This window comes from Oncorhynchus gorbuscha, unplaced genomic scaffold, assembly GCF_021184085.1.
Source record: "Oncorhynchus gorbuscha isolate QuinsamMale2020 ecotype Even-year unplaced genomic scaffold, OgorEven_v1.0 Un_scaffold_759, whole genome shotgun sequence".
Lineage (NCBI taxonomy): Eukaryota > Metazoa > Chordata > Actinopteri > Salmoniformes > Salmonidae > Oncorhynchus > Oncorhynchus gorbuscha.
In genome coordinates this window covers 27,501-40,405 of record NW_025745797.1, presented here as the reverse complement: position 1 = coordinate 40,405, position 12,905 = coordinate 27,501, and the positions used below count along the sequence as shown (strand labels likewise).

General features: G+C 46.6%; 1 protein-coding gene across 1 annotated transcript in view; it reads right to left on the bottom strand.

Moving 5' to 3' along the window:
• Window positions 1–12,905, bottom strand: part of pdzrn4 (PDZ domain containing ring finger 4) — an 81,221-nt gene that overhangs the window by 67,073 nt on the left and 1,243 nt on the right. The window lies entirely within an intron of this gene.

The following is a 12,905-nucleotide window of genomic DNA, read 5'->3' as shown; positions in this document are numbered from 1 at the left end:
AGGGTTCCCAGGTAGTAGAAGAATAGGTTTAGGTGTAGATTAGTACACACACACATGCAGACAGGGAGGGAGGGAAGCAGAAAGGGAGGGAAACAGGGAGGTAGTGAGACAGGGAGGTAGTGAGACAGGGAGGGTGACATGGAGGGAGACAGGGAGGCAGTGAGACAGGGAGGGTGACAGGGAGGGAGACTGTGAGACAGGGAGGGAGGCAGTGAGACAGGGAGGGAGACAGGGAGGCAGTGAGACAGGGAGGGAGGCAGTGAGACAAGGAGGCAGTGAGACAGGGAAGGAGGCAGTGAGACAGGGATGGAGACAGTGAGGGAGACAGGGAGGCAGTGAGACAGGGAGGGAGGCAGTGAGACAGGGAGGGAGACAGGGAGGCAGTGAGGAGGCAGGGAGGCAGGGAGGGAGACAGGGAGACAGTGAGACAGGGAGGAGGCAGTAAGGCAGGGAGGGAGGCAGTGTGGAGGCAGGGAGGCAGGGAGGGAGGCAGTGAGGAGGCAAGGAGGCAGTAAGGCAGGGAGGCAGTGAGGAGGCAGTAAGGCAGGAGGGAGGCAGTGAGGAGGCAGGGAGGCAGTGAGGAGGCAGGGAGGGAGGCAGTGAGGCAGGGAGGGAGGCAGTGAGGAGGCAGGGAGGCAGTGAGGAGGCAGGGAGGCAGGGAGGCAGGGAGGCAGTGAGGAGGCAGGGAGGCAGTGAGGAGGCATGGAGGCAGTGAGGAGGCAGTGAGGAGGCAGGGAGGCAGTGAGGAGGCAGGGAAGCAGTGAGGAGGCAGTAAGGCAGGGAGGGAGGCAGTGAGGAGGCAGGGAGGGAGACAGTGAGGAGGCAGGGAGGCAGGGAGGGAGACAGGGAGGCAGTGAGGAGGCAGGGAGGGTGACAGGGAGGCAGTGAGGAGACAGGGAGGGAGACAGGGAGGCAGTGAGGAGGCATGGAGGGAGACAGGGAGGCAGTGAGGGAGACAGGGAGGGAGACAGGGAGGCAGTGAGGGAGACAGGGAGGGAGACAGGGAGACAGGGAGGCAGTGAGGAGGCAGGGAGGGAGACAGGGCGGAAGACAGGGAGGCAGTGAGGGAGACAGGGAGGCAGGGAGGCAGTGAGGAGCCAGGGAGGGAGACAGTGAGGAGGCAGGGAGGCAGGGAGGGAGTGAGGGAGGCAGTGAGGAGGCAGTGAGGGAGACAGGGGAGGCAGGGAGGGGGAGACAGGGAGGGAGTGAGGAGGCAGGGAGGGAGGCAGTGAGAGAGACAGGGCGGCAGTGAGGAAGCAGGGAGACAGTGACAGGCAGGCAGACAAACTCTTCCCTAACCTGGATGACGCTGGGCCAATTGTTCACCGCCCTATGGAGATGTGCATGCACATATATATTCTCTCTCTCTCTCTCTCTCTCTCTCTCTCTCTCTCTCTCTCTCTCTCTCTCTCTCTCTCTCTCTCTCTCTCTCTCTCTCTCTCTCTCTCTCTCTCTCTCTCTCTCTCTCTCTCTCTCTCTCTCTCTCTCTCTCTCTCTCTCTCTCTCTCTCTCTCTCTCTCTCTCTCTCTCTCAGAAACCCATTGCTGATTGTGATGAGGTAATGCTACAGCCAGGTTGTGTGACCATATGTGACTGTCTGACCACAGCTTCCCCTGCTCTGTTTGATCCTCTGTGAGCACCGTAGGAGGTGCAGAGGTAGAGTGGCCCCTCCATGCTGTTGACCAGACTAGGCATGTGGCAGAGCATCTGTCTTTATATGGTGACATGATATGATATGGTGTTCATCAGTCAGTTACTATCAGTTCATCAGTCAGTTACTGTCAGTTCATCAGTCAGTTACTGTCAGTTCATCAGTCAGTTACTGTCAGTTCGTCGGTCAGTTACTGTCAGTTCATCAGTCAGTTGCTGTCAGTTCGTCGGTCAGTTACTATCAGTTCGTCGGTCGGCTACGGTCAGTCTGTCAGTTGCTGTCAGTATACCGGTCAGTTACTGTCAGTCAGTCTGTCAGTCAGTTGCTGTCAGTATAGCGGTCAGTTACTGTCAGTCAGTCAGTTACTGTCAGTCCATCAGTCAGTTACTGTCAGTCCGTCAGTCAGTTACTGTCAGTCCGTCAGTCAGTTACTGTCAGTCAGTCAGTCAGTCAGTTACTGTCAGTCCGTCAGTCAGTTACTGACAGTCAGTCAGTTACTGTCAGTCAGTCAGTCAGTCAGTTACTGTCAGTATATCAGTCAGTTGCTGTCAGTATATCGGCCAGTTACTGTCAGTCAGTCAGTCAGTTACTGTCAGTATATCAGTCAGTTGCTGTCAGTATATCGGTCAGTTGCTGTCAGTATATCAGTCAGTTGCTGTCAGTATATCAGTCAGTTGCTGTCAGTATATCGGTCAGTTGCTGTCAGTATATTGGTCAGTTGCTGTCAGTATATCAGTCAGTTGCTGTCAGTATATCGTCAGTATATCAGTCAGTTGCTGTCAGTATATCAGTCAGTTGCTGTCAGTATATCAGTCAGTTGCTGTCAGTATATCGGTCAGTTGCTGTCAGTATATCGGTCAGTTGCTGTCAGTATATCGGTCAGTTGCTGTCAGTATATCGGTCAGTTGCTGTCAGTATATCGGTCAGTTGCTGTCAGTCAGTCATTCAGTTGCTGTCAGTCAGTCAGTCAGTTGCTGTCAGTATATCGGTCAGTTGCTGTCAGTATATCGGTCAGTTGCTGTCAGTATATCGGTCAGTTGCTGTCAGTCAGTCAGTCAGTTGCTGTCAGTATATCGGTCAGTTACTGTCAGTCAGTCTGTCAGTTACTGTCAGTATATCAGTCAGTTGCTGTCAGTATATCGGTCAGTTTCTGTCAGTCAGTCAGTCAGTTGCTGACAGTATATCAGTCAGTTGCTGTCAGTATATCAGTCAGTTGCTGACAGTATATCGGTCAGTTGCTGTCAGTATATCGGTCAGTTTCTGTCAGTCAGTCAGTCAGTTGCTGTCAGTCAGTCAGTCAGTCAGTCAGTTGCTGTCAGTATATCGGTCAGTTGCTGTCAGTATATCGGTCAGTTGCTGTTAGTCAGTCAGTCAGTCAGTTGCTGTCAGTATATCGGTCAGTTGCTGTCAGTATATCGGTCAGTTGCTGTCAGTCAGTCAGTCAGTTGCTGTCAGTATATCGGTCAGTTGCTGTCAGTATATCGGTCAGTTGCTGTCGGTATATCGGTCAGTTGCTGTCAGTATATTGGTCAGTTGCTGTCAGTATATCGGTCAGTTGCTGTCAGTATATCAGTCAGTGACTGTCAGTCAGTCAGTCAGTTGCTGTCAGTATATCGGTCAGTTACTGTCAGTCAGTCAGTTGCTGTCAGTATATCGGTCAGTTACTGTCAGTCAGTCAGTCAGTTGCTGTCAGTATATCGGTCAGTTACTGTCAGTCAGTCAGTCAGTCAGTTGCTGTCAGTATATCGGTCAGTTACTGTCAGTCAGTCAGTTGCTGTCAGTATATCGGTCAGTTACTGTCAGTCAGTCAGTCAGTCAGTTGCTGTCAGTCTATCGGTCAGTTACTGTCAGTCAGTCAGTCAGTTGCTGTCAGTATATCAGTCAGTTACTGTCAGTCAGTCAGTCAGTTGCTGCCAGTATATCGGTCAGTTACTGTCAGTCAGTCAGTCAGTCAGTCAGTCAGTCAGTTGCTGTCAGTATATCGGTCAGTTACTGTCAGTCAGTCAGTCAGTTGCTGTCAGTATATCGGTCAGTTACTGTCAGTCAGTCAGTCAGTTGCTGTCAGTCCGTCAGTCAGTTACTGTCAGTCAGTCAGTCAGTTGCTGTCAGTATATCGGTCAGTTGCTGTCAGTCAGTCAGTCAGTTATTGTCAGTCAGTCAGTCAGTTGCTGTCAGTATATCGGTCAGTTTCTGTCAGTATATCAGTCAGTTACTGTCAGTCAGTCAGTCAGTTGCTGTCAGTATATCGGTCAGTTACTGTCAGTCAGTCAGTTGCTGTCAGTATATCGGTCAGTTACTGTCAGTCAGTCAGTCAGTTGCTGTCAGTATATCGGTCAGTTACTGTCAGTCAGTCAGTCAGTTGCTGTCAGTATATCGGTCAGTTACTGTCAGTCAGTCAGTTGCTGTCAGTATATCGGTCAGTTACTGTCAGTCAGTCAGTCAGTTGCTGTCTGTCTATCGGTCAGTTACTGTCAGTCAGTCAGTCAGTTGCTGTCAGTATATCGGTCAGTTACTGTCAGTCAGTCAGTCAGTTGCTGCCAGTATATCGGTCAGTTACTGTCAGTCAGTCAGTCAGTCAGTTGCTGTCAGTATATCGGTCAGTTACTGTCAGTCAGTCAGTCAGTTGCTGTCAGTATATCGGTCAGTTGCTGTCAGTATATCGGTCAGTTGCTGTCAGTATATCGGTCAGTTGCTGTCAGTATATCGGTCAGCGGCGGTTTGGTGGCCACTTTCCTTTCTTCTAAAAAACCTTTTCCCATTTCTCTGGAAAACAGGGGTCAAAGAGAGCCTAGATAAATAGCTGAAACACACCTACAAGTATCCCAGTGACTGCCAGTTCCTCCTGGAGAAGAAGACTGGAATGGTTTTCTCTAGAGAGGAAGACATGCCAGGCTGGTGGGACAAAAGACAAGGAATTCATTTCCAATGCCGGTCCCACTAGGGAGAACCAATGATAAACATTCACACCTCAGTCATGAATCGTCTCGGGCTGGTGAGGCTAGCAGGGTCAGCCAGACAGGAATTATGTTAGAATGGTTAGAATGTGTGAAAATAACAGAGGGGGGTGGGAGGAGGGTGGACAGTTGAATTAGTCGGGTAAAGGACTATTATTCATGTAACATGAAAGATGTAGAATAGTGGCAGAAGTCTGGTGGTATGAGATTCACACCAGTGTATTATCGGAAACAAAGGATGTGAGTGTGAGTGGAAAGAGAGAGAGACAAAGCGAGAGAGATAGAGACAAAGACAGAGACAAAGACAGAGACAGAGAGCGCGTGAAAGAGAGAGAGAGAGAGAGAGAGAGAGAGAGAGAGAGAGAGAGAGAGAGAGAGAGAGAGAGAGAGAGAGAGAGAGAGAGAGAGAAATGAGAAAAGAGAGTGAGAGGGGGAGAGGGGGAGAGAGGGAGGAGTGTGACAGGGAGATAGAGACTGAAGGAGTGGGACAGGGAGATAGAGACTGAAGGAGTGGGACAGGGAGATAGAGACTGAAGGAGTGTGACAGGGAGATAGAGACTGAAGGAGTGGGCCAGGGAGATAAAGACTGAAGGAGTGTGACAGGGAGATAGAGACTGAAGGAGTGTGAGAGAATATGTGAGGGAGAGGGAGGCCTATAAAGAGAGAGATTAACAGAAGCCCTCCCTTTCACTGCTGTGCTCTACCTAACACACAGTAACACTGACACACTTTCAGCCTACTGTGCTAGGAGCGCTCTCCTCCCTGTTCTCTTTCCCTCCTCTCCCTCCATCCCCCGTCTCCCTCGTTCCTTATCTCCCTGAGGTACCTCTGTATAATATCTGAACCCATCTCCTCCTCTAAACAGTGTGAGTAGTAACACGTTTCTCTATCGCTCTCAGTAAGATGCCTGGTGCTGATGCTCAGAGAACTCCAGGTGATGTTGCGTCTGGACTATAGGTGCTGGGGTATTACCTGGTACTGGATAAACTGTAAATACAGACACACACACACACACACACACACACACACACACACACACACACACACACACACACACACACACACACACACACACACACACACACACACACACACACACACACACACACACACACACACACACACACACACACACACACACACACACACACACACACACACACACACACAGCATTCTTTAATAAAAGTCGATCTTGTCACTCTAGCTATCAGCACCAGAATTCCTCCAGTCCTACATCTGTACTCTTCATCTGAGAACAGTGGAGAGGGACTTCACTGTCATTTTTCAGACAGATGCTGCCAGTTTCCTGGGTCGTACTATAGCCTAGAGATGCCCCAAAGGATCAACCGTGGGCCCTGGCCTGCCTGAGTTTGACAAGGCCAATCTTCCTGTTATCCGACGAGGCAGACAAAAGAGACATTCTCGTCCCAATTAAAGCACAGGAGCGTTTAGTAAAATAGCTTAATGAGCTCGCCGATCAGCGCAGCGTGAAAACAGTCATTAGCAACAGCTTTTAGGTAGCGAGGCTAGCCTAGTGTCTGCCGCACACACTCACTCACACACACGCATGGCGCAAGCTGCTCTCCTGGTGTAATTATCTTTGATAGAGAGGAGGGGGGTACAGACAGAGAGAGACAGAGAAGGAGAGAGACAGAGAGAGATACAGAGAGAGACAGAGGGAGGGAGAGAAAGAGAGAGTGAGAAAGAGAAACAGAGAAGAGAGAGAGAGAGAGAGAGAGAGAGAGAGAGAGAGAGAGAGAGAAAGAGAGTGAGCAAGAGAGTGAGCAAGAAAGTGAGCAAGAGAGACAGAGAGAGAGAGAGGCATCTTCCCCAATATTTGGAACAAAGGACTGATAACCCATCCACAAAAGTGGAGACAAATTTGACCCCAATAACTACCATGGGATTTGTGTCAACAGCAACCTTGGGAAAATCCTCTGGATTAACAGCAGACCTGGTCATTTCCTCAGTGAAAACAATGTACTGAGCAAATGTCAAATGGGCTTTTTACCAAATTACCGTACGACAGACCACGTATTCACCCTGCACACCCTAATTGACAAACAAACAATCCAAAACAAAGGCAAAGTCTTCTCATGTTTTGTTGACTTCAAAAAAGCTTTTGACTGAATTTGGCATGAGGGTCTGCTATATAAAATTTATGGAAAGTGGTGTTTGGGGAAAAACATAGGACATTATACAATCCATGTGCACAAACAACAAGTGTGCATTTAAAATTGGCATATTTCTTTCCACAGGGCCCGGGGTTGAGACAGGGATGCAGCTTAAGCCCCACCCTCTTCAACATATATAGCAATGAATTGGCGATGGCACTAGAACAGTCTGCAGCACCTGGCCTCATCCTACTATAATCTGAAGTCAAATGTCTACTATTTAATGATGATCGGGTGCTTCTGTCCCCAACCAAGGAGGGCCTACAGCAGCACCTAGATCTTCTGCACAGATTCTGCCAGACCTGGGCTCTGACAGTAAATCTCAGTAAGACCAAAATAATGGTGTTCCAAAAAAGGTCCAGTCACCAGGACCACAAATACAAATTCCATCTAGACACCGTTGCCCTAGAACACACAAAAACCTATACATACCTCGGCCTAAACATCAGCACCACAGGTATCTTCCACAAAGCTGTAAATTATCTGAGAAACAAGGCAAGAAGGGCCTTCTATGCCATCAAAAGGAACAGAAAATTTGACATACCAATTAGGATCTGGCTAAAAATACTTGAATCAGTTACAGAACCCATTGCCCTTTATGCTTGTGAGGTCTGTGGTCTGAGTTAGGCCAATACCCACTCATTATCAAAATCCAGAAAAGAGCCGTTAAATTCTACAACCACCTAAAAGGAAGCAATTCCCAAACTTTCCGTAACAAAGCCATCACCTACAGAGAAATTAACCTGGAGAAGAGTCCCCTAAGCAAGCTGGTCCTGGGGCTCTGTTCACAAACACATACAGACCCCACAGAGCCCCAGGACAGTTACACAATTAGACCCAAACAAATCATGACAAAACAAAATAATAATGAATTCACACATTGAAAAGAATTAACAAAAAAACTGAGCAAACTAGAATGTTATTTGGCCCTAAACAGAGAGCACACAGTGGCAGAATACCTGAACTCTGTGACTGACCCAAACATAAGGAAAGCTTTGACTACAGTGCCTTGCAAAAATATTCATCCCCTTTGCATTTTTCCTATTTTGTTGCATTACAACCAGTAATTTAAAATTATTTTTATTTGGATTTCATGTAAGGGACATACACAAAATAGTCCAAATTGGTGAAGTGAAATGAAAAAAAAATACTTAAAAGTGGTGCGTGTATACGTACGTATTCACCCCCTTTACTATGATGCCCCCAAATAAGATCTGGTGCAACCAATTCACTTCAGAAGTCACATAATTAGTTAAATATAGCCCACCTGTGTGCAATCTGTGTCACATGATCTGTCACATGATCTCAGTATATAGACACCTGTTTTGAAAGGCCCCAGAGTCTGCAACGCTAAGCAAGGGGCTCCACCAAGCAAGCGGCACTATGAAGGTCAAGGAGCTCTCCAAACAGGTCAGGGACAAAGTTGTGGAGAAGTACTGATCAGGGTTGGGTTACAAAAAATATTTTTTAAATAGAACTTTGAACATCCCACAGAGCACCATTAAATCCATTATTTAAAAATGGAAAAAAATATGGCACCACAACAAACCTGCCTAGAGAGGGCCTCCCACCAAAACTCACGGACCAGGCAAGGAGGTCATTAATCAGAGAAGCAACAAAGGGACCAAAGATAACCCTGAAGGAGCTGCAAAGCTCCACTGTAACGTTGTTCGTCTGTTGAATGAAGAGAGTCAGACCGAAATGCAGCGTGTAGGTTACTCATGACTTTAATGAAGATAATCGCTTACATGAAATAACAGAAAAAAATAAGAATAAATACAAAAACAACAAACGGAACGTGAAACCTATTACAGCCTATCTGGTGAACACTACACAGAGACAGGAACAAACACCCACAAAATACAACGCGAACTCAGGCTACCTAAATACGGTTCCCAATCCGAGACAACGAGAATCACCTGACTCCAATTGAGAATGATGGAGGCAGCCAAGCCTAACTAGACACACCCCTAATCATACACAATCCCAATTAATACAAACCCCAATACGAAACACAACATATAAACCCATGTCACACCCTGGCCTACCCAAACATATACCAATTACACAAAATACAATGACCAAGGTGTGACATCCACAGTGGAGATTGGAGTATCTGTCCATAGGACCACTTTAAACCGTACACTCCACATATCTGGGCTTTATGGAAGAGTGGCCAGAAAAAAAGCCATTGCTTAAAGACGCTAAATACAGGGAAATTCTTGAGGGACACCTGTTTGTCTTCCAGAGATTTGAGACTGGGACGGAGGTTCACCTTCCAGCAGGACAATGACCCTAAGTGTACTGCTAAAGCTAAAGCAACACTTGAGTGGTTTAAGGCGACAGTAGCCTAGAGCCATGTTCCTCCACCATGACAGAGCCTACAGCCAGAGAGAGAGAGAGAGTAGCCTACAGAGAGATGTTCAGAACAACAGAGAGAGAGAGAGTGAGAGAGAAATAGAGAGAGTGAGAGAGAGATAGATAGACAGCCAGAGAGAGAAAGAGAGAGAGAGAGAGAACGACAGAGGGAGAGAAATAGAAAGAGTGTACAGTAGCCTACAGCCATGTTCCTCCACCATGTACAGTAGCCTACAGCCATGTTCCTCCACCATGTACAGTAGCCTACAGCCATGTTCCTCCACCATGTACAGTAGCCTACAGCCATGTTCCTCCACCATGTACAGTAGCCTACAGCCATGTTCCTCCACCATGTACAGTATCCTACAGCCATGTTCCTCCACCATGTACAGTAGCCTACAGCCATGTTCCTCCACCATGAACAGTAGCCTACAGCCATGTTCCTCCACCATGTACGGTAGCCTACAGCCATGTTCCTCCACCATGTACAGTAGCCTACAGCCATGTTCCTCCACCACGTACAGTAGCCTACAGCCATTATGTTCCTCCACCATGTACAGTAGCCTACAGCCATGTTCCTCCATGTACAGTAGCCTACAGCCATGTTCCTCCACCATGTACAGTAGCCTACAGCCATGTTCCTCCACCATGTACAGTAGCCTACAGCCATGTTCCTCCACCATGTACAGTAGCCTACAGCCATGTTCCTCCACCATGTACAGTAGCCTACAGCCATGTTCCTCCACCATGTACAGTAGCCTACAGCCATGTTCCTCCACCATGTACAGTAGCCTACAGCCATGTTCCTCCACCATGTACAGTGGCCTACAGCCATGTTCCTCCACCAGTGGCCTACAGTGTTCCTCCACCTTGTACAGCCATGTTCCTCCATCATGTACAGTAGCCTACAGCCATGTTCCTCCACCATGTACAGTAGCCTACAGCCATGTTCCTCCACCATGTACAGTAGCCTACAGCCATGTTCCTCCACCATGTACAGTAGCCTACAGCCATGTTCCTCCACCATGTACAGTAGCATACAGCCATGTTCCTCCACCATGTACAGTAGCCTACAGCCATGTTCCTCCACCATGTACAGTAGCATACAGCCATGTTCCTCCACCATGTACAGTGGCCTACAGCCATGTTCCTCCACCATGTACAGTAGCCTACAGCCATGTTCCTCCACCATGTACAGTAGCCTACAGCCATGTTCCTCCACCATGTACAGTAGCCTACAGCCGTACGAGTTGTAGAAATTGCCATCTTGTGTTCGGGGCTTTTCGTCAGTCTTCGTGTTTTTTACATGCAGGGAGCATAAATTGTACAAATGTAAACTTACAAAGAATTGTTGAAGTTAGAACCCATGTATTTTAGTTGATAAACAGTCATGGCTAAAAGGTTTGAGAATGACACAAATATTAATTTTTGCAAAGTTTGCTGCTTTAGTGTCTTTAGATATTTTTGTCAGATGTTATTACAGGAATACTGAAGTATAACTACAAGCATTTATTTCATAAGTGTCAAAGGCTTTTATTGACAATTACATGAATTTGATGCAAAGAGTCAATATTTGCAGTGCTGACCTTTCTTTTTGAAGACCTCTGCAATCCGCCCTGGCATGCTGTCAATTAACTTCTGGGCCACATCTGACTGATGGCAGCACATTCTTGCACAATCAATGTTTGGAGTTTGTCAGAATTTGTGGGTTTTTGTTTGTCCACCCGCCTCTTGAGGATTGACCACAAGTTCTCAATGGGATTAAGGTCTGAAAAATTGGGCTGACAAGGCTGGAAATTCTCTAGCCTTGTCCTCGTCAACACTCACACCTGTGTTAATGAGAGAATCACTGACATGATGTCAGCTGGAACTTTTGTGGCAGGGCTGAAATGCAGTGGAAATGTTTTTGAGGGATTCAGTTCATTTGCATGGCAAAGAGGGACTTTGAAATGAATTGCAATTCATCTGATCACTCTTCATAACATTCTGGAGTATGTGCAAATTGCCATCATACAAACTGAGGCAGCAGACTTTGTGAAAATTCATATTTGTGTCATTCTCAAAACTTTTGGCCACGACTGTACAGTACAGCAACAACTACATAAACATCTGATAAGGTCCATTATCTGCTACCTGCCATTTAAAACTACAAAATTTTCTCTCAGCCTCATCGCAAAGTGTGTAGAATAGCAGGAAATTAGATTTAAAACTACAACATTTTGTGAAGAAAAGCATGAGATGAGCTATAATTCTTTCTTTTTCATTTTTTAAATGTCTGCCTCATGGGGATAAAAAGTGTAGATTTGCAGAAAAGTAACTTTAAAACTGCAACATTTTCTCTTAGCCTCATGACAAAATGTGTAGAATAACACTGGGGCAGTCTGGCCCTGGGAAAGAATAGGTTTGGACACCTGGTAACCCAAGGTTACTCTTTCTATCAATTAGTGGTTTTGTCTCATGTGCTGTTCTGGGTCTCTGCTGACACAAGCAGACATGAAAACTGAACGAGGAGGGTGGAGTCAAATGCTTCCTCAGGCATATAGTTGTGGCAGACTGTGTCAAACTTAGAGGACAAAAACACTGGATACCTGCTACTCAACAATAACATTCACACCCAGGTGGTTCCTTCCGTTCCTATTTTATCAACCCATCGAGAGCTTGGAACTATACAGTTCTGTAAGGTTATAACAATTCTTACAGAATTGACTCTACAGTCCCAACTTTCATTGGTTTGAATGAAGTCAGTTATTTTTATATTGAATTCTTTTGAACTTAACAGCATGCGTTGGGGTATTTAATGTACTGTATAGGTAGAGAACATTGAACAGAACAAGACTGGGTCAATAACTCCATTTTGTAAACAAATGACGATAGAACCGTAACAGTAGTTCCAAACTCTTGACATTCCATTCAAGCACCATCAAAGAAATGAATTCACTAAATTGCTAATTTCCCATTAAAACAATAAACCAGATGTAAAAATAATACAAGCCCTTAGACATTTTGTGTTGTTGTGAAAAGGAAAAGGGCTCAACTCTTAATGCTCCGACACTCATTAGTGGTGCCTTAAAGAGACTCTGTTTGATTATAAAGGTTTTATAAATGAAAGAGAAACCACACTGACACAAACAACACAAAAATCACACTGCCACAAACAGGCAGCGATATATTGTGCTTTGATGTACTCGGTATCCCATCCTCCCATGGAAACAGCATGCAGGGAAAGATGAGTAGCAGTGAGAGCATCATGAACCCCTCTGAAGCCAGCAGAGGACAATTACTGAACTTGTTCCTTACATCTTCTGCTGAGGAGAAATAACTAACTGTCCCTTCTGTGTCTCTTCTCTCTCTCCCTTCTGTCTTCTCTCTCTCCCTTCTCTCTTCTCTCTCTCCCTTCTCTCTTCTCTCTCCCTTCTCACTCTCCCTTCTCTCTTCTCTCTCCCTACTGTGTCTCTTCTCTCTTCTCTCTCTCTTCTCTCTCTCCCTTCTCTCTTCTCTCTCTCCCTTCTCTCTTCTCTCTCCCTTCTGTGTCTCTTCTCTCTTCTCTCTCCCTTCTCTCTTCTCTCTCTCCCTTCTCTCTTCTCTCTCCCTACTGTGTCTCTTCTCTCTTCTCTCTCTCTTCTCTCTCTCCCTTCTCTCTTCTCTCTCTCCCTTCTGTCTTCTCTCTCCCTTCTGTGTCTCTTCTCTCTTCTCTCTTCTCTCTCTCTCTTCTCTCTCTCCTTCTCTCTTCTCTCTCCCTTCTGTGTCTCTTCTCTCTTCTCTCTCTC